Below are 23,720 nucleotides of genomic sequence, written 5' to 3'. Positions count from 1 at the left end.
AAAAAAGTTGTTCAGACGTCGAGGGCTAAGTCTGTTTCCGATGATAAAAACCCATCTGTTTCCACCGAAAAACATTTCAGGGGATCACTTGCAACAGTTTGCCAACATTTTTCAGTGAATTGCAGAACGTCAGATTTTTTGCAGAAATTGTGACCGCGCGGCTTAGGGATTTTTTCAAAAAAAGTTGTTCAGACGTCGCAGGCTAATTCTGTTTCCGATGATAAAAACCCATCTGTTTCCACCGAAAAACATTTCAGGGGATCACTTGCAACAGTTTGCCAACATTTTTCTGTGAATTGCAGAACGTCAGATTTTGAGAAGAAATTGTTACCGCGCGGCTTAGGGATTTTTTCAAAAACAGTTGTTCAGACGTCAAAGGCTAATTCTCTTTCCGATGATAAAAACCCATCTGTTTCCACCGAAAAACATTTCAGGGGATCACTTGCAACAGTTTGTCAACATTTTTGAGTGAATTGCAGAACGTCAGATTTTGAGCAGAAATTGTGACCGCGCGGCTTAGGGATTTTTTCAAAAATGTTGTTCAGACGTCGAGGGCTAAGTCTGTTTCCGATGATAAAAACCCATCTTTTTCCACCTAAAAATATTTCAGGGGATCACTTGAAACAGTTTGCCAACATTATTGAGTGAATTGCAGAACGTCAGATTTTGAGCAGAAAGTGTGACCGCGCGGCTTAGGGATTTTTTCAAAAAAAGTTGTTCTGACGTCGAGGGCTAATTCTGTTTCCGATGATAAAAACCCACCTGTTTCCACCGAAAAACATTTCAGGGGATCCCTTGCAACACTTTGCCAACATTTTTGAGTGAATTGCAGAACGTCAGATTTTTGGCAGAAATTGTGACCGCGCGGCTTAGGGATTTTTTCAAAAAAAGTTGTTCAGAGGTTGAGGGCTAATTCTGTTTCCGATGATAAAAACCCATCTGTTTCCACCGAAAAACATTTCAGGGGATCACTTGCAACAGTTTGCCAACATTTTTTAGTGAATTGCAGAACGTCAGATTTTGAGAAGAAATTGTGACCGCGCGGCTTAGGGATTTTTTCAAAAACAGTTGTTCAGACGTCGAGGGCTAATTCTGTTTCCGATGATAAAAACCCATCTGTTTCCACCGAAAAACATTTCAGGGGATCACTTGCAACAGTTTGCCAACATTTTTGAGTGAATTGCAGAACGTCAGATTTTGAGAAGAAATTGTGACCGCGCGGCTTAGGGATTTTTTCAAAAAAAGTTGTTCAGACGTCGAGGGCTAATTCTGTTTCCGATGATAAAAACCCATCTGTTTCCACCGAAAAACATTTCAGGGGATCACTTGCAACAGTTTTCCAACATTTTTGAGTGAATTGCAGAACGTCAGATTTTGAGAAGAAATTGTGACCGCGCGGCTTAGGGATTTTTTCAAAAAAAGTTGTTCAGACGTCGAGGGCTAAGTCTCTTTCCGATGATAAAAACCCATCTGTTTCCACCGAAAAACATTTCAGGGGATCACTTGCAACAGTTTGCCAACATTTTTCAGTGAATTGCAGAACGTCAGATTTTTTGCAGAAATTGTGACCGCGCGGCTTAGGGATTTTTTCAAAAAAAGTTGTTCAGACGTCGCGGGCTAATTCTGTTTCCGATGATAAAAACCCATCTGTTTCCACCGAAAAACATTTCAGGGGATCACTTGCAACAGTTTGCCAACATTTTTGAGTGAATTGCAGAACGTCAGATTTTGAGATGAAATTGTGACCGCGCGGCTTAGGGATTTTTTCAAAAAAAGTTGTTCAGACGTCGAGGGCTATTTCTGTTTCCGATGATAAAAACCCATCTGTTTCCACCGAAAAACATTTCAGGGGATCACTTGCAACAGTTTGTCAACATTTTTGAGTGAATTGCAGAACGTCAGATTTTGAGAAGAAATTGTGACCGCGCGGCTTAGGGATTTTTTCAAAAAAAGTTGTTCAGACGTCGAGGGCTAAGTCTGTTTCCGATGATAAAAACCCATCTGTTTCCACCGAAAAACATTTCAGGGGATCACTTGCAACAGTTTGCCAACATTTTTCAGTGAATTGCAGAACGTCAGATTTTTTGCAGAAATTGTGACCGCGCGGCTTAGGGATTTTTTCAAAAAAAGTTGTTCAGACGTCGCAGGCTAATTCTGTTTCCGATGATAAAAACCCATCTGTTTCCACCGAAAAACATTTCAGGGGATCACTTGCAACAGTTTGCCAACATTTTTCTGTGAATTGCAGAACGTCAGATTTTGAGAAGAAATTGTTACCGCGCGGCTTAGGGATTTTTTTCAAAAACAGTTGTTCAGACGTCAAAGGCTAATTCTCTTTCCGATGATAAAAACCCATCTGTTTCCACCGAAAAACATTTCAGGGGATCACTTGCAACAGTTTGTCAACATTTTTGAGTGAATTGCAGAACGTCAGATTTTGAGCAGAAATTGTGACCGCGCGGCTTAGGGATTTTTTCAAAAATGTTGTTCAGACGTCGAGGGCTAAGTCTGTTTCCGATGATAAAAACCCATCTTTTTCCACCTAAAAATATTTCAGGGGATCACTTGAAACAGTTTGCCAACATTATTGAGTGAATTGCAGAACGTCAGATTTTGAGCAGAAAGTGTGACCGCGCGGCTTAGGGATTTTTTCAAAAAAAGTTGTTCTGACGTCGAGGGCTAATTCTGTTTCCGATGATAAAAACCCACCTGTTTCCACCGAAAAACATTTCAGGGGATCCCTTGCAACACTTTGCCAACATTTTTGAGTGAATTGCAGAACGTCAGATTTTGAGATGAAATTGTGACCGCGCGGCTTAGGGATTTTTTCAAAAAAAGTTGTTCAGACGTCGAGGGCTAATTCTGTTTCCGATGATAAAAACCCATCTGTTTCCACCGAAAAACATTTCAGGAGATCACTTGCAACAGTTTGTCAACATATTTTAGTGAATTGCAGAACGTTAGATTTTTACAGAAATTGTGACCGCACGGCTTAGGGATTTTTTCAAAAAAAGTTGTTCAGACGTCGAGGGCTAAGTCTCTTTCCGATGATAAAAACCCATCTGTTTCCACGGAAAACCTTTCAGGGGATCACTTGCAACAGTTTGGCACCATTTTTGAGTGAATTGCAGAACGTCAGATTTTGAGAAGAAATTGTGACCGCGCGGCTTAGGGATTTTTTCAAAAAAAGTTGTTCTGACGTCGAGGGCTAATTCTGTTTCCGATGATAAAAACCCATCTGTTTCCACCGAAAAACATTTCAGGGGATCACTTGCAACAGTTTGTCAACATATTTTAGTGAATTGCAGAACATCAGATTTTGAGAAGAAATTGTGACCGCGCGGCTTAGGGATTTTTTCAAAAAAAGTTGTTCAGACGTCGAGGGCTAATTCTGTTTCCGATGATAAAAACCCATCTGTTTCCACCTAAAAATATTTCAGGGGATCACTTGAAACAGTTTGCCAACATTATTGAGTGAATTGCAGAACGTCAGATTTTGAGAAGAAAATGTGACCGCTCGGCTTAGGGATTTTTTCAAAAAAAGTTGTTCAGACGTCAAAGGCTAATTCTCTTTCCGATGAAAAAAACCCATCTGTTTCCACCGAAAAACATTTCAGGGGATCACTTGCAACAGTTTGTCAACATATTTTAGTGAATTGCAGAACATAAGATTTTGAGAAGAAATTGTGACCGCGCGGCTTAGGGATTTTTTCAAAAAAAGTTGTTCAGACGTTGAGGGCTAATTCTGTTTCCGATGATAAAAACCAATCTTTTTCCACCAAAAAACATTTCAGGGGATCACTTGCATCAGTTTGCCAACATTTTTTAGTGAATTGCAGAACGTCAGATTTTGAGCAGAAATTGTGACCGCGCGGCTTAGGGATTTTTTCAAAAAAAGTTGTTCTGAAGTCGAGGGCTAATTCTGTTTCCGATGATAAAAACCCACCTGTTTCCACCGAAAAACATTTCAGGGGATCCCTTCCAACACTTTGCCAACATTTTTGAGTGAATTGCAGAACGTCAGATTTTGAGAAGAAATTGTGACCGCGCGGCTTAGGGATTTTTTCAAAAAAAGTTGTTCAGACGTCGAGGGCTAATTCTGTTTCCGATGATAAAAACCCATCTGTTTCCACCGAAAAACATTTCAGGAGATCACTTGCAACAGTTTGTCAACATATTTTAGTGAATTGCAGAACATCAGATTTTGAGCAGAAATTGCGACCGCGCGGCTTAGGGATTTTTTCAAAAAAAGTTGTTCTGACGTCGAGGGCTAATTCTGTTTCCGATGATAAAAACCCATCTGTTTCCACCGAAAAACATTTCAGGGGATCACTTGCAACAGTTTGCCAACATTTTTCAGTGAATTGCAGAACGTTAGATTTTTACAGAAATTGTGACCGCACGGATTAGGGATTTTTTCAAAAAAAGTTATTCAGACGTCGAGGGTAAATTCTATTCCCGATGATAAAAACCCATCTGTTTCCACGGAAAACCTTTCAGGGGATCACTTGCAACAGTTTGGCACCATTTTTGAGTGAATTGCAGAACGTCAGATTTTGAGAAGAAATTGTGACCGCGCGGCTTAGGGATTTTTTCAAAAAAAGTTGTTCAGACGTCGAGGGCTAATTCTGTTTCCGATGATGAAAAGCCATCTGTTTCCACCGAAAAACATTTCAGGGGATCACTTGCAACAGTTTGCCAACATTTTTCAGTGAATTGCAGAACGTCAGATTTTGAGCAGAAATTGTGACCGCGCGGCTTAGGGATTTTTTCAAAAAAAGTTGTTCTGACGTCGAGGGCTAATTCTGTTTCCGATGATAAAAACCCATCTGTTTCCACCGAAAAACATTTCAGGGGATCACTTGCAACAGTTTGTCAACATATTTTAGTGAATTGCAGAACATCAGATTTTGAGAAGAAATTGTGACCGCGCGGCTTAGGGATTTTTTCAAAAAAAGTTGTTCAGACGTCGAGGGCTAATTCTGTTTCCGATGATAAAAACCCATCTGTTTCCACCTAAAAATATTTCAGGGGATCACTTGAAACAGTTTGCCAACATTATTGAGTGAATTGCAGATTGTCAGAATTTGAGAAGAAAATGTGACCGCTCGGCTTAGGGATTTTTTCAAAAAAAGTTGTTCAGACGTCAAAGGCTAATTCTCTTTCCGATGAAAAAAACCCATCTGTTTCCACCGAAAAACATTTCAGGGGATCACTTGCAACAGTTTGTCAACATATTTTAGTGAATTGCAGAACATAAGATTTTGAGAAGAAATTGTGACCGCGCGGCTTAGGGATTTTTTCAAAAAAAGTTGTTCAGACGTTGAGGGCTAATTCTGTTTCCGATGATAAAAACCAATCTGTTTCCACCGAAAAACATTTCAGGGGATCACTTGCAACACTTTGCCAACATTTTTCAGTGAATTGCAGAACGTCAGATTTTGAGATGAAATTGTGACCGCGCGGCTTAGGGATTTTTTCAAAAAAAGTTGTTCAGACGTCGAGGGCTAATTCTGTTTCCGATGATAAAAACCCATCTTTTTCCACCTAAAAATATTTCAGGGGATCACTTGAAACAGTTTGCCAACATTATTGAGTGAATTGCAGAACGTCAGATTTTGAGCAGAAATTGTGACCGCGCGGCTTAGGGATTTTTTCAAAAAAAGTTGTTCTGACGTCGAGGGCTAATTCTGTTTCCGATGATAAAAACCCACCTGTTTCCACCGAAAAACATTTCAGGGGATCCCTTGCAACACTTTGACAACATTTTTGAGTGAATTGCAGAACGTCAGATTTTTGGCAGAAATTGTGACCGCGCGGCTTAGGGATTTTTTCAAAAAAAGTTTTTAAGACGTCGAGGGCTAATTCTGTTCCCAATGATAAAAACCCATCTGTTTCCACCGAAAAACATTTCAGGAGATCACTTGCAACACTTTGCCAACATTTTTCAGTGAATTGCAGAACGTCAGATTTTGAGATGAAATTGTGACCGCGCGGCTTAGGGATTTTTTCAAAAAAAGTTGTTCAGACGTCGAGGGCTAATTCTGTTTCCGATGATAAAAACCCATCTGTTTCCACCGAAAAACATTTCAGGAGATCACTTGCAACAGTTTGTCAACATATTTTAGTGAATTGCAGAACGTCAGATTTTGAGATGAAATTGTGACCGCGCGGCTTAGGGATTTTTTCAAAAAAAGTTGTTCTGACGTCGAGGGCTAATTCTGTTTCCGATGATAAAAACCCATCTGTTTCCACCGAAAAACATTTCAGGGGATCACTTGCAACAGTTTGCCAACATTTTTCAGTGAATTGCAGAACGTTAGATTTTTACAGAAATTGTGACCGCACGGCTTAGGGATTTTTTCAAAAAAAGTTATTCAGACGTCGAGGGTAAATTCTGTACCCGATGATAAAAACCCATCTGTTTCCACGGAAAACCTTTCAGGGGATCACTTGCAACAGTTTGGCACCATTTTTGAGTGAATTGCAGAACGTCAGATTTTGAGAAGAAATTGTGACCGCGCGGCTTAGGGATTTTTTCAAAAAAAGTTGTTCAGACGTCGAGGGCTAATTCTGTTTCCGATGATAAAAACCCATCTGTTTCCACCGAAAAACATTTCAGGGGATCACTTGCAACAGTTTGCCAACATTTTTCAGTGAATTGCAGAACGTCAGATTTTGAGCAGAAATTGTGACCGCGCGGCTTAGGGATTTTTTCAAAAAAAGTTGTTCTGACGTCGAGGGCTAATTCTGTTTCCGATGATAAAAACCCATCTGTTTCCACCGAAAAACATTTCAGGGGATCACTTGCAACAGTTTGTCAACATATTTTAGTGAATTGCAGTACATCAGATTTTGAGAAGAAATTGTGACCGCGCGGCTTAGGGATTTTTTCAAAAAAAGTTGTTCAGACGTCGAGGGCTAATTCTGTTTCCGATGATAAAAACCCATCTGTTTCCACCTAAAAATATTCCAGGGGATCACTTGAAACAGTTTGCCAACATTATTGAGTGAATTGCAGAACGTCAGATTTTGAGAAGAAAATGTGACCGCTCGGCTTAGGGATTTTTTCAAAAAAAGTTGTTCAGACGTCAAAGGCTAATTCTCTTTCCGATGAAAAAAACCCATCTGTTTCCACCGAAAAACATTTCAGGGGATCACTTGCAACAGTTTGTCAACATATTTTAGTGAATTGCAGAACATAAGATTTTGAGAAGAAATTGTGACCGCGCGGCTTAGGGATTTTTTCAAAAAAAGTTGTTCAGACGTTGAGGGCTAATTCTGTTTCCGATGATAAAAACCAATCTTTTTCCACCAAAAAACATTTCAGGGGATCACTTGCATCAGTTTGCCAACATTTTTCTGTGAATTGCAGAACGTCAGATTTTGAGCAGAAATTGTGACCGCGCGGCTTAGGGATTTTTTCAAAAAAAGTTGTTCTGACGTCGAGGGCTAATTCTGTTTCCGATGATAAAAACCCACCTGTTTCCACCGAAAAACATTTCAGGGGATCCCTTCCAACACTTTGCCAACATTTTTGAGTGAATTGCAGAACGTCAGATTTTGAGAAGAAATTGTGACCGCGCGGCTTAGGGATTTTTTCAAAAAAAGTTGTTCAGACGTCGAGGGCTAATTCTGTTTCCGATGATAAAAACCCATCTGTTTCCACCGAAAAACATTTCAGGAGATCACTTGCAACAGTTTGTCAACATATTTTAGTGAATTGCAGAACATCAGATTTTGAGCAGAAATTGCGACCGCGCGGCTTAGGGATTTTTTCAAAAAAAGTTGTTCTGACGTCGAGGGCTAATTCTGTTTCCGATGATAAAAACCCATCTGTTTCCACCGAAAAACATTTCAGGGGATCACTTGCAACAGTTTGCCAACATTTTTCAGTGAATTGCAGAACGTTAGATTTTTACAGAAATTGTGACCGCACGGCTTAGGGATTTTTTCAAAAAAAGTTATTCAGACGTCGAGGGTAAATTCTGTTCCCGATGATAAAAACCCATCTGTTTCCACGGAAAACCTTTCAGGGGATCACTTGCAACAGTTTGGCACCATTTTTGAGTGAATTGCAGAACGTCAGATTTTGAGAAGAAATTGTGACCGCGCGGCTTAGGGATTTTTTCAAAAAAAGTTGTTCAGACGTCAAGGGCTAATTCTGTTTCCGATGATGAAAAGCCATCTGTTTCCACCGAAAAACATTTCAGGGGATCACTTGCAACAGTTTGCCAACATTTTTCAGTGAATTGCAGAACGTCAGATTTTGAGCAGAAATTGTGACCGCGCGGCTTAGGGATTTTTTCAAAAAAAGTTGTTCAGACGTCGAGGGCTAATTCTGTTTCCGATGATAAAAACCCATCTGTTTCCACCTAAAAATATTTCAGGGGATCACTTGAAACAGTTTGCCAACATTATTGAGTGAATTGCAGATTGTCAGATTTTGAGAAGAAAATGTGACCGCTCGGCTTAGGGATTTTTTCAAAAAAAGTTGTTCAGACGTCAAAGGCTAATTCTCTTTCCGATGAAAAAAACCCATCTGTTTCCACCGAAAAACATTTCAGGGGATCACTTGCAACAGTTTGTCAACATATTTTAGTGAATTGCAGAACATAAGATTTTGAGAAGAAATTGTGACCGCGCGGCTTAGGGATTTTTTCAAAAAAAGTTGTTCAGACGTTGAGGGCTAATTCTCTTTCCGATGATAAAAACCAATCTGTTTCCACCGAAAAACATTTCAGGGGATCACTTGCATCAGTTTGCCAACATTTTTCTGTGAATTGCAGAACGTCAGATTTTGAGCAGAAATTGTGACCGCGCGGCTTAGGGATTTTTTCAAAAAAAGTTGTTCAGACGTCGAGGGCTAATTCTGTTTCCGATGATAAAAACCCATCTGTTTCCACCTAAAAATATTTCAGGGGATCACTTGAAACAGTTTGCCAACATTATTGAGTGAATTGCAGAACGTCAGATTTTGAGAAGAAATTGTGACCGCGCGGCTTAGGGATTTTTTCAAAAAGTTGTTCAGACGTCAAAGGCTAATTCTCTTTCCGATGATAAAAACCCATCTGTTTCCACCGAAAAACATTTCAGGGGATCACTTGCAACAGTTTGTCAACATATTTTAGTGAATTGCAGAACATAAGATTTTGAGAAGAAATTGTGACTGCGCGGCTTAGGGATTTTTTCAAAAAAAGTTGTTCAGACGTTGAGGGCTAATTCTGTTTCCGATGATAAAAACCAATCTTTTTCCACCAAAAAACATTTCAGGGGATCACTTGCATCAGTTTGCCAACATTTTTCTGTGAATTGCAGAACGTCAGATTTTGAGCAGAAATTGTGACCGCGCGGCTTAGGGATTTTTTCAAAAAAAGTTGTTCTGACGTCGAGGGCTAATTCTGTTTCCGATGATAAAAACCCACCTGTTTCCACCGAAAAACATTTCAGGGGATCCCTTCCAACACTTTGCCAACATTTTTGAGTGAATTGCAGAACGTCAGATTTTGAGAAGAAATTGTGACCGCGCGGCTTAGGGATTTTTTCAAAAAAAGTTGTTCAGACGTCGAGGGCTAATTCTGTTTCCGATGATAAAAACCCATCTGTTTCCACCTAAAAATATTTCAGGGGATCACTTGAAACAGTTTGCCAACATTATTGAGTGAATTGCAGAACGTCAGATTTTGAGCAGAAATTGTGACCGCGCGGCTTAGGGATTTTTTCAAAAAAAGTTGTTCTGACGTCGAGGGCTAATTCTGTTTCCGATGATAAAAACCCACCTGTTTCCACCGAAAAACATTTCAGGGGATCCCTTGCAACACTTTGACAACATTTTTGAGTGAATTGCAGAACGTCAGATTTTTGGCAGAAATTGTGACCGCGCGGCTTAGGGATTTTTTCAAAAAAAGTTTTTAAGACGTCGAGGGCTAATTCTGTTCCCAATGATAAAAACCCATCTGTTTCCACCGAAAAACATTTCAGGAGATCACTTGCAACACTTTGCCAACATTTTTCAGTGAATTGCAGAACGTCAGATTTTGAGATGAAATTGTGACCGCGCGGCTTAGGGATTTTTTCAAAAAAAGTTGTTCAGACGTCGAGAGCTAATTCTGTTTCCGATGATAAAAACCCATCTGTTTCCACCGAAAAACATTTCAGGAGATCACTTGCAACAGTTTGTCAACATATTTTAGTGAATTGCAGAACATCAGATTTTGAGCAGAAATTGTGACCGCACGGCTTAGGGATTTTTTCAAAAAAAGTTGTTCTGACGTCGAGGGCTAATTCTGTTTCCGATGATAAAAACCCATCTGTTTCCACCGAAAAACATTTCAGGGGATCACTTGCAACAGTTTGCCAACATTTTTCAGTGAATTGCAGAACGTTAGATTTTTACAGAAATTGTGACCGCACGGCTTAGGGATTTTTTCAAAAAAAGTTATTCAGACGTCGAGGGTAAATTCTGTTCCCGATGATAAAAACCCATCTGTTTCCACGGAAAACCTTTCAGGGGATCACTTGCAACAGTTTGGCACCATTTTTGAGTGAATTGCAGAACGTCAGATTTTGAGAAGAAATTGTGACCGCGCGGCTTAGGGATTTTTTCAAAAAAAGTTGTTCAGACGTCGAGGGCTAATTCTGTTTCCGATGATAAAAACCCATCTGTTTCCACCGAAAAACATTTCAGGGGATCACTTGCAACAGTTTGCCAACATTTTTCAGTGAATTGCAGAACGTCAGATTTTGAGCAGAAATTGTGACCGCGCGGCTTAGGGATTTTTTCAAAAAAAGTTGTTCTGACGTCGAGGGCTAATTCTGTTTCCGATGATAAAAACCCATCTGTTTCCACCGAAAAACATTTCAGGGGATCACTTGCAACAGTTTGTCAACATATTTTAGTGAATTGCAGTACATCAGATTTTGAGAAGAAATTGTGACCGCGCGGCTTAGGGATTTTTTCAAAAAAAGTTGTTCAGACGTCGAGGGCTAATTCTGTTTCCGATGATAAAAACCCATCTGTTTCCACCTAAAAATATTTCAGGGGATCACTTGAAACAGTTTGCCAACATTATTGAGTGAATTGCAGAACGTCAGATTTTGAGAAGAAAATGTGACCGCTCGGCTTAGGGATTTTTTCAAAAAAAGTTGTTCAGACGTCAAAGGCTAATTCTCTTTCCGATGATAATAACCCATCTGTTTCCACCGAAAAACATTTCAGGGGATCACTTGCAACAGTTTGTCAACATATTTTAGTGAATTGCAGAACATAAGATTTTGAGAAGAAATTGTGACCGCGCGGCTTAGGGATTTTTTCAAAAAAAGTTGTTCAGACTTTGAGGGCTAATTCTGTTTCCGATGATAAAAACCAATCTGTTTCCACCGAAAAACATTTCAGGGGATCACTTGCATCAGTTTGCCAACATTTTTCTGTGAATTGCAGAACGTCAGATTTTGGGCAGAAATTGTGACCGCGCGGCTTAGGGATTTTTTCAAAAAAAGTTGTTCAGACGTCGAGGGCTAATTCTGTTTCCGATGATAAAAACCCATCTGTTTCCACCTAAAAATATTTCAGGGGATCACTTGAAACAGTTTGCCAACATTATTGAGTGAATTGCAGAACGTCAGATTTTGAGAAGAAATTGTGACCGCGCGGCTTAGGGATTTTTTCAAAAAAAGTTGTTCAGACGTCGAGGGCTAATTCTGTTTCCGATGATAAAAACCCATCTGTTTCCACCGAAAAACATTTCAGGGGATCACTTGCAACAGTTTGCCAACATTTTTCAGTGAATTGCAGAACGTCAGATTTTGAGCAGAAATTGTGACCGCGCGGCTTAGGGATTTTTTCAAAAAAAGTTGTTCTGACGTCGAGGGCTAATTCTGTTTCCGATGATAAAAACCCATCTGTTTCCACCGAAAAACATTTCAGGGGATCACTTGCAACAGTTTGTCAACATATTTTAGTGAATTGCAGTACATCAGATTTTGAGAAGAAATTGTGACCGCGCGGCTTAGGGATTTTTTCAAAAAAAGTTGTTCAGACGTCGAGGGCTAATTCTGTTTCCGATGATAAAAACCCATCTGTTTCCACCTAAAAATATTTCAGGGGATCACTTGAAACAGTTTGCCAACATTATTGAGTGAATTGCAGAATGTCAGATTTTGAGAAGAAAATGTGACCGCTCGGCTTAGGGATTTTTTCAAAAAAAGTTGTTCAGACGTCAAAGGCTAATTCTCTTTCCGATGATAAAAACCCATCTGTTTCCACCGAAAAACATTTCAGGGGATCACTTGCAACAGTTTGTCAACATATTTTAGTGAATTGCAGAACATAAGATTTTGAGAAGAAATTGTGACCGCGCGGCTTAGGGATTTTTTCAAAAAAAGTTGTTCAGACGTTGAGGGCTAATTCTGTTTCCGATGATAAAAACCAATCTGTTTCCACCAAAAAACATTTCAGGGGATCACTTGCATCAGTTTGCCAACATTTTTCTGTGAATTGCAGAACGTCAGATTTTGAGCAGAAATTGTGACCGTGCGGCTTAGGGATTTTTTCAAAAAAAGTTGTTCAGACGTCGAGGGCTAATTCTGTTTCCGATGATAAAAACCCATCTGTTTCCACCTAAAAATATTTCAGGGGATCACTTGAAACAGTTTGCCAACATTATTGAGTGAATTGCAGAACGTCAGATTTTGAGAAGAAATTGTGACCGCGCGGCTTAGGGATTTTTTCAAAAACAGTTGTTCAGACGTCAAAGGCTAATTCTCTTTCCGATGATAAAAACCCATCTGTTTCCACCGAAAAACATTTCAGGGGATCACTTGCAACAGTTTGTCAACATTTTTGAGTGAATTGCAGAACGTCAGATTTTGAGAAGAAATTGTGACCGCGCGGCTTAGGGATATTTTCAAAAAAAGTTGTTCAGACGTCGAGGGCTAATTCTGTTTCCGATGATAAAAACCCATCTGTTTCCACCGAAAAACATTTCAGGGGATCACTTGCAACAGTTTGCCAACATTTTTCTGTGAATTGCAGAACGTCAGATTTTGAGAAGAAATTGTGACCGCGCGGCTTAGGGATTTTTTCAAAAACAGTTGTTCAGACGTCGAGGGCTAATTCTGTTTCCGATGATAAAAACCCATCTGTTTCCACCAAAAAACATTTCAGGGGATCACTTGCAACAGTTTGTCAACATTTTTGAGTGAATTGCAGAACGTCAGATTTTGAGAAGAAATTGTGACCGCGCGGCTTAGGGATTTTTTCAAAAAAAGTTGTTCAGACGTCGAGGGCTAATTCTGTTTCTGATGATAAAAACCCATCTGTTTCCACCGAAAAACATTTCAGGGGATCACTTGCAACAGTTTGCCAACATTTTTCAGTGAATTGCAGAACGTTAGATTTTTACAGAAATTGTGACCGCACGGCTTAGGGATTTTTTCAAAAAAAGTTATTCAGACGTCGAGGGTAAATTCTGTTCCCGATGATAAAAACCCATCTGTTTCCATGGAAAACCTTTCAGGGGATCACTTGCAACAGTTTGGCACCATTTTTGAGTGAATTGCAGAACGTCAGATTTTGAGAAGAAATTGTGACCGCGCGGCTTAGGGATATTTTCAAAAAAAGTTGTTCAGACGTCGAGGGCTAATTCTGTTTCCGATGATAAAAACCCATCTGTTTCCACCGAAAAACATTTCAGGGGATCACTTGCAACAGTTTGCCAACATTTTTCTGTGAATTGCAGAACGTCAGATTTTGAGAAGAAATTGTGACCGCGCGGCTTAGGGATTTTTTCAAAAACAGTTGTTCAGACGTCGAGGGCTAATTCTGTTTCCGATGATAAAAACCCATCTGTTTCCACCAAAAAACATTTCAGGGGATCACTTGCAACAGTTTGTCAACATTTTTGAGTGAATTGCAGAACGTCAGATTTTGAGAAGAAATTGTGACCGCGCGGCTTAGGGATTTTTTCAAAAAAAGTTGTTCAGACGTCGAGGGCTAATTCTGTTTCTGATGATAAAAACCCATCTGTTTCCACCGAAAAACATTTCAGGGGATCACTTGCAACAGTTTGCCAACATTTTTCAGTGAATTGCAGAACGTTAGATTTTTACAGAAATTGTGACCGCACGGCTTAGGGATTTTTTCAAAAAAAGTTATTCAGACGTCGAGGGTAAATTCTGTTCCCGATGATAAAAACCCATCTGTTTCCATGGAAAACCTTTCAGGGGATCACTTGCAACAGTTTGGCACCATTTTTGAGTGAATTGCAGAACGTCAGATTTTGAGAAGAAATTGTGACCGCGCGGCTTAGGGATTTTTTCAAAAAAAGTTGTTCAGACGTCGAGGGCTAATTCTGTTTCCGATGATAAAAACCCATCTGTTTCCACCGAAAAACATTTCAGGGGATCACTTGCAACAGTTTGCCAACATTTTTCAGTGAATTGCAGAACGTCAGATTTTGAGCAGAAATTGTGACCGCGCGGCTTAGGGATTTTTTCAAAAAAAGTTGTTCTGACGTCGAGGGCTAATTCTGTTTCCGATGATAAAAACCCATCTGTTTCCACCGAAAAACATTTCAGGGGATCACTTGCAACAGTTTGTCAACATATTTTAGTGAATTGCAGAACATCAGATTTTGAGAAGAAATTGTGACCGCGCGGCTTAGGGATTTTTTCAAAAAAAGTTGTTCAGACGTCGAGGGCTAATTCTGTTTCCGATGATAAAAACCCATCTGTTTCCACCTAAAAATATTTCAGGGGATCACTTGAAACAGTTTGCCAACATTATTGAGTGAATTGCAGAACGTCAGATTTTGAGCAGAAATTGTGACCGCGCGGCTTAGGGATTTTTTCAAAAAAAGTTGTTCTGACGTCGAGGGCTAATTCTGTTTCCGATGATAAAAACCCACCTGTTTCCACCGAAAAACATTTCAGGGGATCCCTTGCAACAGTTTGTCAACATATTTTAGTGAATTGCAGAACGTCAGATTTTTGGCAGAAATTGTGACCGCGCGGCTTAGGGATTTTTTCAAAAAAAGTTGTTCTGACGTCGAGGGCTAATTCTGTTTCCGATGATAAAAACCCATCTGTTTCCACCGAAAAACATTTCAGGGGATCACTTGCAACAGTTTGCCAACATTTTTCAGTGAATTGCAGAACGTTAGATTTTTACAGAAATTGTGACCGCACGGCTTAGGGATTTTTTCAAAAAAAGTTATTCAGACGTCGAGGGTAAATTCTGTTCCCGATGATAAAAACCCATCTGTTTCCACGGAAAACCTTTCAGGGGATCACTTGCAACAGTTTGGCACCATTTTTGAGTGAATTGCAGAACGTCAGAATTTGAGAAGAAATTGTGACCGCGCGGCTTACGGATTTTTTCAAAAAAAGTTGTTCAGACGTCGAGGGCTAATTCTGTTTCCGATGATAAAAACCCATCTGTTTCCACCGAAAAACATTTCAGGGGATCACTTGAAACAGTTTGCCAACATTATTGAGTGAATTGCAGAACGTCAGATTTTGAGAAGAAAATGTGACCGCTCGGCTTAGGGATTTTTTCAAAAACAGTTGTTCAGACGTCGAGGGCTAATTCTGTTTCCGATGATAAAAACCCATCTGTTTCCACCGAAAAACATTTCAGGGGATCACTTGCAACAGTTTGTCAACATATTTTAGTGAATTGCAGAACATAAGATTTTGAGAAGAAATTGTGACCGCGCGGCTTAGGGATTTTTTCAAAAAAAGTTGTTCTGACGTTGAGGGCTAATTCTGTTTCCGATGATAAAAACCCATCTGTTTCCACCGAAAAACATTTCAGGGGATCACTTGCATCAGTTTGCCAACATTTTTCTGTGAATTGCAGAACGTCAGATTTTGAGCAGAAATTGTGACCGCGCGGCTTAGGGATTTTTTCAAAAAAAGTTGTTCAGACGTCGAGGGCTAATTCTGTTTCCGATGATAAAAACCCATCTGTTTCCACCTAAAAATATTTCAGGGGATCACTTGAAACAGTTTGCCAACATTATTGAGTGAATTGCAGAACGTCAGATTTTGAGAACAAATTGTGACCGCGCGGCTTAGGGATTTTTTCAAAAAAAGTTGTTCAGACGTCGAGGGCTAATTCTGTTTCCGATGATAAAAACCCATCTGTTTCCACCGAAAAACATTTCAGGGGATCACTTGCATCAGTTTGCCAACATTTTTCTGTGAATTGCAGAACGTCAGATTTTGAGCAGAAATTGTGACCGCGCGGCTTAGGGATTTTTTCAAAAAAAGTTGTTCTGACGTCGAGGGCTAATTCTGTTTCCGATGATAAAAACCCACCTGTTTCCACCGAAAAACATTTCAGGGGATCCCTTCCAACACTTTGCCAACATTTTTGAGTGAATTGCAGAACGTCAGATTTTGAGAAGAAATTGTGACCGCGCGGCTTAGGGATTTTTTCAAAAAAAGTTGTTCAGACGTCGAGGGCTAATTCTGTTTCCGATGATAAAAACCCATCTGTTTCCACCGAAAAACATTTCAGGGGATCACTTGCAACAGTTTGCCAACATTTTTCTGTGAATTGCAGAACGTCAGATTTTGAGAAGAAATTGTGACCGCGCGGCTTAGGGATTTTTTCAAAAACAGTTGTTCAGACGTCGAGGGCTAATTCTGTTTCCGATGATAAAAACCCATCTGTTTCCACCGAAAAACATTTCAGGGGATCACTTGCAACAGTTTGTCAACATTTTTGAGTGAATTGCAGAACGTCAGATTTTGAGAAGAAATTGTGACCGCGCGGCTTAGGGATATTTTCAAAAAAAGTTGTTCAGACGTCGAGGGCTAATTCTGTTTCCGATGATAAAAACCCATCTGTTTCCACCGAAAAACATTTCAGGGGATCACTTGCAACAGTTTGCCAACATTTTTCTGTGAATTGCAGAACGTCAGATTTTGAGAAGAAATTGTGACCGCGCGGCTTAGGGATTTTTTCAAAAACAGTTGTTCAGACGTCGAGGGCTAATTCTGTTTCCGATGATAAAAACCCATCTGTTTCCACCGAAAAACATTTCAGGGGATCACTTGCAACAGTTTGTCAACATTTTTGAGTGAATTGCAGAACGTCAGATTTTGAGAAGAAATTGTGACCGCGCGGCTTAGGGATATTTTCAAAAAAAGTTGTTCAGACGTCGAGGGCTAATTCTGTTTCCGATGATAAAAACCCATCTGTTTCCACCGAAAAACATTTCAGGGGATCACTTGCAACAGTTTGCCAACATTTTTCTGTGAATTGCAGAACGTCAGATTTTGAGAAGAAATTGTGACCGCGCGGCTTAGGGATTTTTTCAAAAACAGTTGTTCAGACGTCGAGGGCTAATTCTGTTTCCGATGATAAAAACCCATCTGTTTCCACCGAAAAACATTTCAGGGGATCACTTGCAACAGTTTGTCAACATTTTTGAGTGAATTGCAGAACGTCAGATTTTGAGAAGAAATTGTGACCGCGCGGCTTAGGGATATTTTCAAAAAAAGTTGTTCAGACGTCGAGGGCTAATTCTGTTTCCGATGATAAAAACCCATCTGTTTCCACCGAAAAACATTTCAGGGGATCACTTGCAACAGTTTGCCAACATTTTTCTGTGAATTGCAGAACGTCAGATTTTGAGAAGAAATTGTGACCGCGCGGCTTAGGGATTTTTTCAAAAACAGTTGTTCAGACGTCGAGGGCTAATTCTGTTTCCGATGATAAAAACCCATCTGTTTCCACCGAAAAACATTTCAGGGGATCACTTGCAACAGTTTGTCAACATTTTTGAGTGAATTGCAGAACGTCAGATTTTGAGAAGAAATTGTGACCGCGCGGCTTAGGGATATTTTCAAAAAAAGTTGTTCAGACGTCGAGGGCTAATTCTGTTTCCGATGATAAAAACCCATCTGTTTCCACCGAAAAACATTTCAGGGGATCACTTGCAACAGTTTGCCAACATTTTTCTGTGAATTGCAAAACGTCAGATTTTGAGAAGAAATTGTGACCGCGCGGCTTAGGGATTTTTTCAAAAACAGTTGTTCAGACGTCGAGGGCTAATTCTGTTTCCGATGATAAAAACCCATCTGTTTCCACCAAAAAACATTTCAGGGGATCACTTGCAACAGTTTGTCAACATTTTTGAGTGAATTGCAGAACGTCAGATTTTGAGAAGAAATTGTGACCGCGCGGCTTAGGGATTTTTTCAAAAAAAGTTGTTCAGACGTCGAGGGCTAATTCTGTTTCTGATGATAAAAACCCATCTGTTTCCACCGAAAAACATTTCAGGGGATCACTTGCAACAGTTTGCCAACATTTTTCAGTGAATTGCAGAACGTTAGATTTTTACAGAAATTGTGACCGCACGGCTTAGGGATTTTTTCAAAAAAAGTTATTCAGACGTCGAGGGTAAATTCTGTTCCCGATGATAAAAACCCATCTGTTTCCACGGAAAACCTTTCAGGGGATCACTTGCAACAGTTTGGCACCATTTTTGAGTGAATTGCAGAACGTCAGAATTTCAGAAGAAATTGTCACCGCGCGGCTTACGGATTTTTTCAAAAAAAGTTGTTCAGACGTCGAGGGCTAATTCTGTTTCCGATGATAAAAACCCATCTGTTTCCACCTAAAAATATTTCAGGGGATCACTTGAAACAGTTTGCCAACATTATTGAGTGAATTGCAGAACGTCAGATTTTGAGAAGAAAATGTGACCGCTCGGCTTAGGGATTTTTTCAAAAACAGTTGTTCAGACGTCGAGGGCTAATTCTGTTTCCGATGATAAAAACCCATCTGTTTCCACCGAAAAACATTTCAGGGGATCACTTGCAACAGTTTGTCAACATATTTTAGTGAATTGCAGAACATAAGATTTTGAGAAGAAATTGTGACCGCGCGGCTTAGGGATTTTTTCAAAAAAAGTTGTTCAGACGTTGAGGGCTAATTCTGTTTCCGATGATAAAAACCAATCTGTTTCCACCGAAAAACATTTCAGGGGATCACTTGCATCAGTTTGCCAACATTTTTCTGTGAATTGCAGAACGTCAGATTTTGAGCAGAAATTGTGACCGCGCGCCTTAGGGATTTTTTCAAAAATTTGTTCAGACGTCGAGGGCTAATTCTGTTTCCGATGATAAAAACCCATCTGTTTCCACCTAAAAATATTTCAGGGGATCACTTGAAACAGTTTGCCAACATTATTGAGTGAATTGCAGAACGTCAGATTTTGAGAACAAATTGTGACCGCGCGGCTTAGGGATTTTTTCAAAAAAAGTTGTTCAGACGTCGAGGGCTAATTCTGTTTCCGATGATAAAAACCCATCTGTTTCCACCGAAAAATATTTCAGGGGATCACTTGCAACAGTTTGCCAACATTTTTCAGTGAATTGCAGAACGTCAGATTTTGAGCAGAAATTGTGACCGCGCGGCTTAGGGATATTTTCAAAAAAAGTTGTTCAGACGTCGAGGGCTAATTCTGTTTCCGATGATAAAAACCCATCTGTTTCCACCGAAAAACATTTCAGGGGATCACTTGCAACAGTTTGCCAACATTTTTCTGTGAATTGCAGAACGTCAGATTTTGAGAAGAAATTGTGACCGCGCGGCTTAGGGATTTTTTCAAAAACAGTTGTTCAGACGTCGAGGGCTAATTCTGTTTCCGATGATAAAAACCCATCTGTTTCCACCGAAAAACATTTCAGGGGATCACTTGCAACAGTTTGTCAACATTTTTGAGTGAATTGCAGAACGTCAGATTTTGAGAAGAAATTGTGACCGCGCGGCTTAGGGATATTTTCAAAAAAAGTTGTTCAGACGTCGAGGGCTAATTCTGTTTCCGATGATAAAAACCCATCTGTTTCCACCGAAAAACATTTCAGGGGATCACTTGCAACAGTTTGCCAACATTTTTCTGTGAATTGCAGAACGTCAGATTTTGAGAAGAAATTGTGACCGCGCGGCTTAGGGATTTTTTCAAAAACAGTTGTTCAGACGTCGAGGGCTAATTCTGTTTCCGATGATAAAAACCCATCTGTTTCCACCGAAAAACATTTCAGGGGATCACTTGCAACAGTTTGTCAACATTTTTGAGTGAATTGCAGAACGTCAGATTTTGAGAAGAAATTGTGACCGCGCGGCTTAGGGATATTTTCAAAAAAAGTTGTTCAGACGTCGAGGGCTAATTCTGTTTCCGATGATAAAAACCCATCTGTTTCCACCGAAAAACATTTCAGGGGATCACTTGCAACAGTTTGCCAACATTTTTCTGTGAATTGCAAAACGTCAGATTTTGAGAAGAAATTGTGACCGCGCGGCTTAGGGATTTTTTCAAAAACAGTTGTTCAGACGTCGAGGGCTAATTCTGTTTCCGATGATAAAAACCCATCTGTTTCCACCAAAAAACATTTCAGGGGATCACTTGCAACAGTTTGTCAACATTTTTGAGTGAATTGCAGAACGTCAGATTTTGAGAAGAAATTGTGACCGCGCGGCTTAGGGATTTTTTCAAAAAAAGTTGTTCAGACGTCGAGGGCTAATTCTGTTTCTGATGATAAAAACCCATCTGTTTCCACCGAAAAACATTTCAGGGGATCACTTGCAACAGTTTGCCAACATTTTTCAGTGAATTGCAGAACGTTAGATTTTTACAGAAATTGTGACCGCACGGCTTAGGGATTTTTTCAAAAAAAGTTATTCAGACGTCGAGGGTAAATTCTGTTCCCGATGATAAAAACCCATCTGTTTCCACGGAAAACCTTTCAGGGGATCACTTGCAACAGTTTGGCACCATTTTTGAGTGAATTGCAGAACGTCAGAATTTCAGAAGAAATTGTGACCGCGCGGCTTACGGATTTTTTCAAAAAAAGTTGTTCAGACGTCGAGGGCTAATTCTGTTTCCGATGATAAAAACCCATCTGTTTCCACCTAAAAATATTTCAGGGGATCACTTGAAACAGTTTGCCAACATTATTGAGTGAATTGCAGAACGTCAGATTTTGAGAAGAAAATGTGACCGCTCGGCTTAGGGATTTTTTCAAAAACAGTTGTTCAGACGTCGAGGGCTAATTCTGTTTCCGATGATAAAAACCCATCTGTTTCCACCGAAAAACATTTCAGGGGATCACTTGCAACAGTTTGTCAACATATTTTAGTGAATTGCAGAACATAAAATTTTGAGAAGAAATTGTGACCGCGCGGCTTAGGGATTTTTTCAAAAAAAGTTGTTCAGACGTTGAGGGCTAATTCTGTTTCCGATGATAAAAACCAATCTGTTTCCACCGAAAAACATTTCAGGGGATCACTTGCATCAGTTTGCCAACATTTTTCTGTGAATTGCAGAACGTCAGATTTTGAGCAGAAATTGTGACCGCGCGGCTTAGGGATTTTTTCAAAAAAAGTTGTTCAGACGTCGAGGGCTAATTCTGTTTCCGATGATAAAAACCCATCTGTTTCCACCTAAAAATATTTCAGGGGATCACTTGAAACAGTTTGCCAACATTATTGAGTGAATTGCAGAACGTCAGATTTTGAGAACAAATTGTGACCGCGCGGCTTAGGGATTTTTTCAAAAAAAGTTGTTCAGACGTCGAGGGCTAATTCTGTTTCCGATGATAAAAACCCATCTGTTTCCACCGAAAAACATTTCAGGGGATCACTTGCAACAGTTTGCCAACATTTTTCAGTGAATTGCAGAACGTCAGATTTTGAGCAGAAATTGTGACCGCGCGGCTTAGGGATTTTTTCAAAAAAAGTTGTTCTGACGTCGAGGGCTAATTCTGTTTCCGATGATAAAAACCCATCTGTTTCCACCGAAAAACATTTCAGGGGATCACTTGCAACAGTTTGTCAACATATTTTAGTGAATTGCAGTACATCAGATTTTGAGAAGAAATTGTGACCGCGCGGCTTAGGGATTTTTTCAAAAAAAGTTGTTCAGACGTCGAGGGCTAATTCTGTTTCCGATGATAAAAACCCATCTGTTTCCACCTAAAAATATTTCAGGGGATCACTTGAAACAGTTTGCCAACATTATTGAGTGAATTGCAGAACGTCAGATTTTGAGAAGAAAATGTGACCGCTCGGCTTAGGGATTTTTTCAAAAAAAGTTGTTCAGACGTCAAAGGCTAATTCTCTTTCCGATGATAAAAACCCATCTGTTTCCACCGAAAAACATTTCAGGGGATCACTTGCAACAGTTTGTCAACATATTTTAGTGAATTGCAGAACGTCAGATTTTGAGAAGAAATTGTGACCGCGCGGCTTAGGGATTTTTTCAAAAAAAGTTGTTCTGATGTCGAGGGCTAATTCTGTTTCCGATGATAAAAACCCACCTGTTTCCACCGAAAAACATTTCAGGGGATCCCTTCCAACACTTTGCCAACATTTTTGAGTGAATTGCAGAACGTCAGATTTTGAGAAGAAATTGTGACCGCGCGGCTTAGGGATTTTTTCAAAAAAAGTTGTTCAGACGTCGAGGGCTAATTCTGTTTCCGATGATAAAAACCCATCTGTTTCCACCGAAAAACATTTCAGGGGATCACTTGCAACAGTTTGCCAACATTTTTCTGTGAATTGCAGAACGTCAGATTTTGAGAAGAAATTGTGACCGCGCGGCTTAGGGATTTTTTCAAAAACAGTTGTTCAGACGTCGAGGGCTAATTCTGTTTCCGATGATAAAAACCCATCTGTTTCCACCGAAAAACATTTCAGGGGATTACTTGCAACAGTTTGTCAACATTTTTGAGTGAATTGCAGAACGTCAGATTTTGAGAAGAAATTGTGACCGCGCGGCTTAGGGATTTTTTCAAAAAAAGTTGTTCAGACGTCGAGGGCTAATTCTGTTTCCGATGATAAAAACCCATCTGTTTCCACCGAAAAACATTTCAGGGGATCACTTGCAACAGTTTGCCAACATTTTTCAGTGAATTGCAGAACGTTAGATTTTTACAGAAATTGTGACCGCACGGCTTAGGGATTTTTTCAAAAAAAGTTATTCAGACGTCGAGGGTAAATTCTGTTCCCGATGATAAAAACCCAGGTGTTTCCATGGAAAACCTTTCAGGGGATCACTTGCAACAGTTTGGCACCATTTTTGAGTGAATTGCAGAACGTCAGATTTTGAGAAGAAATTGTGACCGCGCGGCTTAGGGATTTTTTCAAAAAAAGTTGTTCAGACGTCGAGGGATAATTCTGTTTCCGATGATAAAAACCCATCTGTTTCCACCGAAAAACATTTCAGGGGATCACTTGCAACAGTTTGCCAACATTTTTCAGTGAATTGCAGAACGTCAGATTTTGAGCAGAAATTGTGACCGCGCGGCTTAGGGATTTTTTCAAAAAAAGTTGTTCTGACGTCGAGGGCTAATTCTGTTTCCGATGATAAAAACCCATCTGTTTCCACCGAAAAACATTTCAGGGGATCACTTGCAACAGTTTGTCAACATATTTTAGTGAATTGCAGAACATCAGATTTTGAGAAGAAATTGTGACCGCGCGGCTTAGGGATTTTTTCAAAAAAGGTTGTTCAGACGTCGAGGGCTAATTCTGTTTCCGATGATAAAAACCCATCTGTTTCCACCTAAAAATATTTCAGGGGATCACTTGAAACAGTTTGCCAACATTATTGAGTGAATTGCAGAACGTCAGATTTTGAGCAGAAATTGTAACCGCGCGGCTTAGGGATTTTTTCAAAAAAAGTTGTTCTGACGTCGAGGGCTAA

This window comes from Podarcis vaucheri (assembly GCF_965113315.1).
Source record: "Podarcis vaucheri genome assembly, chromosome: 2".
Lineage (NCBI taxonomy): Eukaryota > Metazoa > Chordata > Lepidosauria > Squamata > Lacertidae > Podarcis > Podarcis vaucheri.
The sequence above is the reverse complement of the archived record's forward strand: the minus strand, read 5'-3'. Positions refer to the sequence as shown.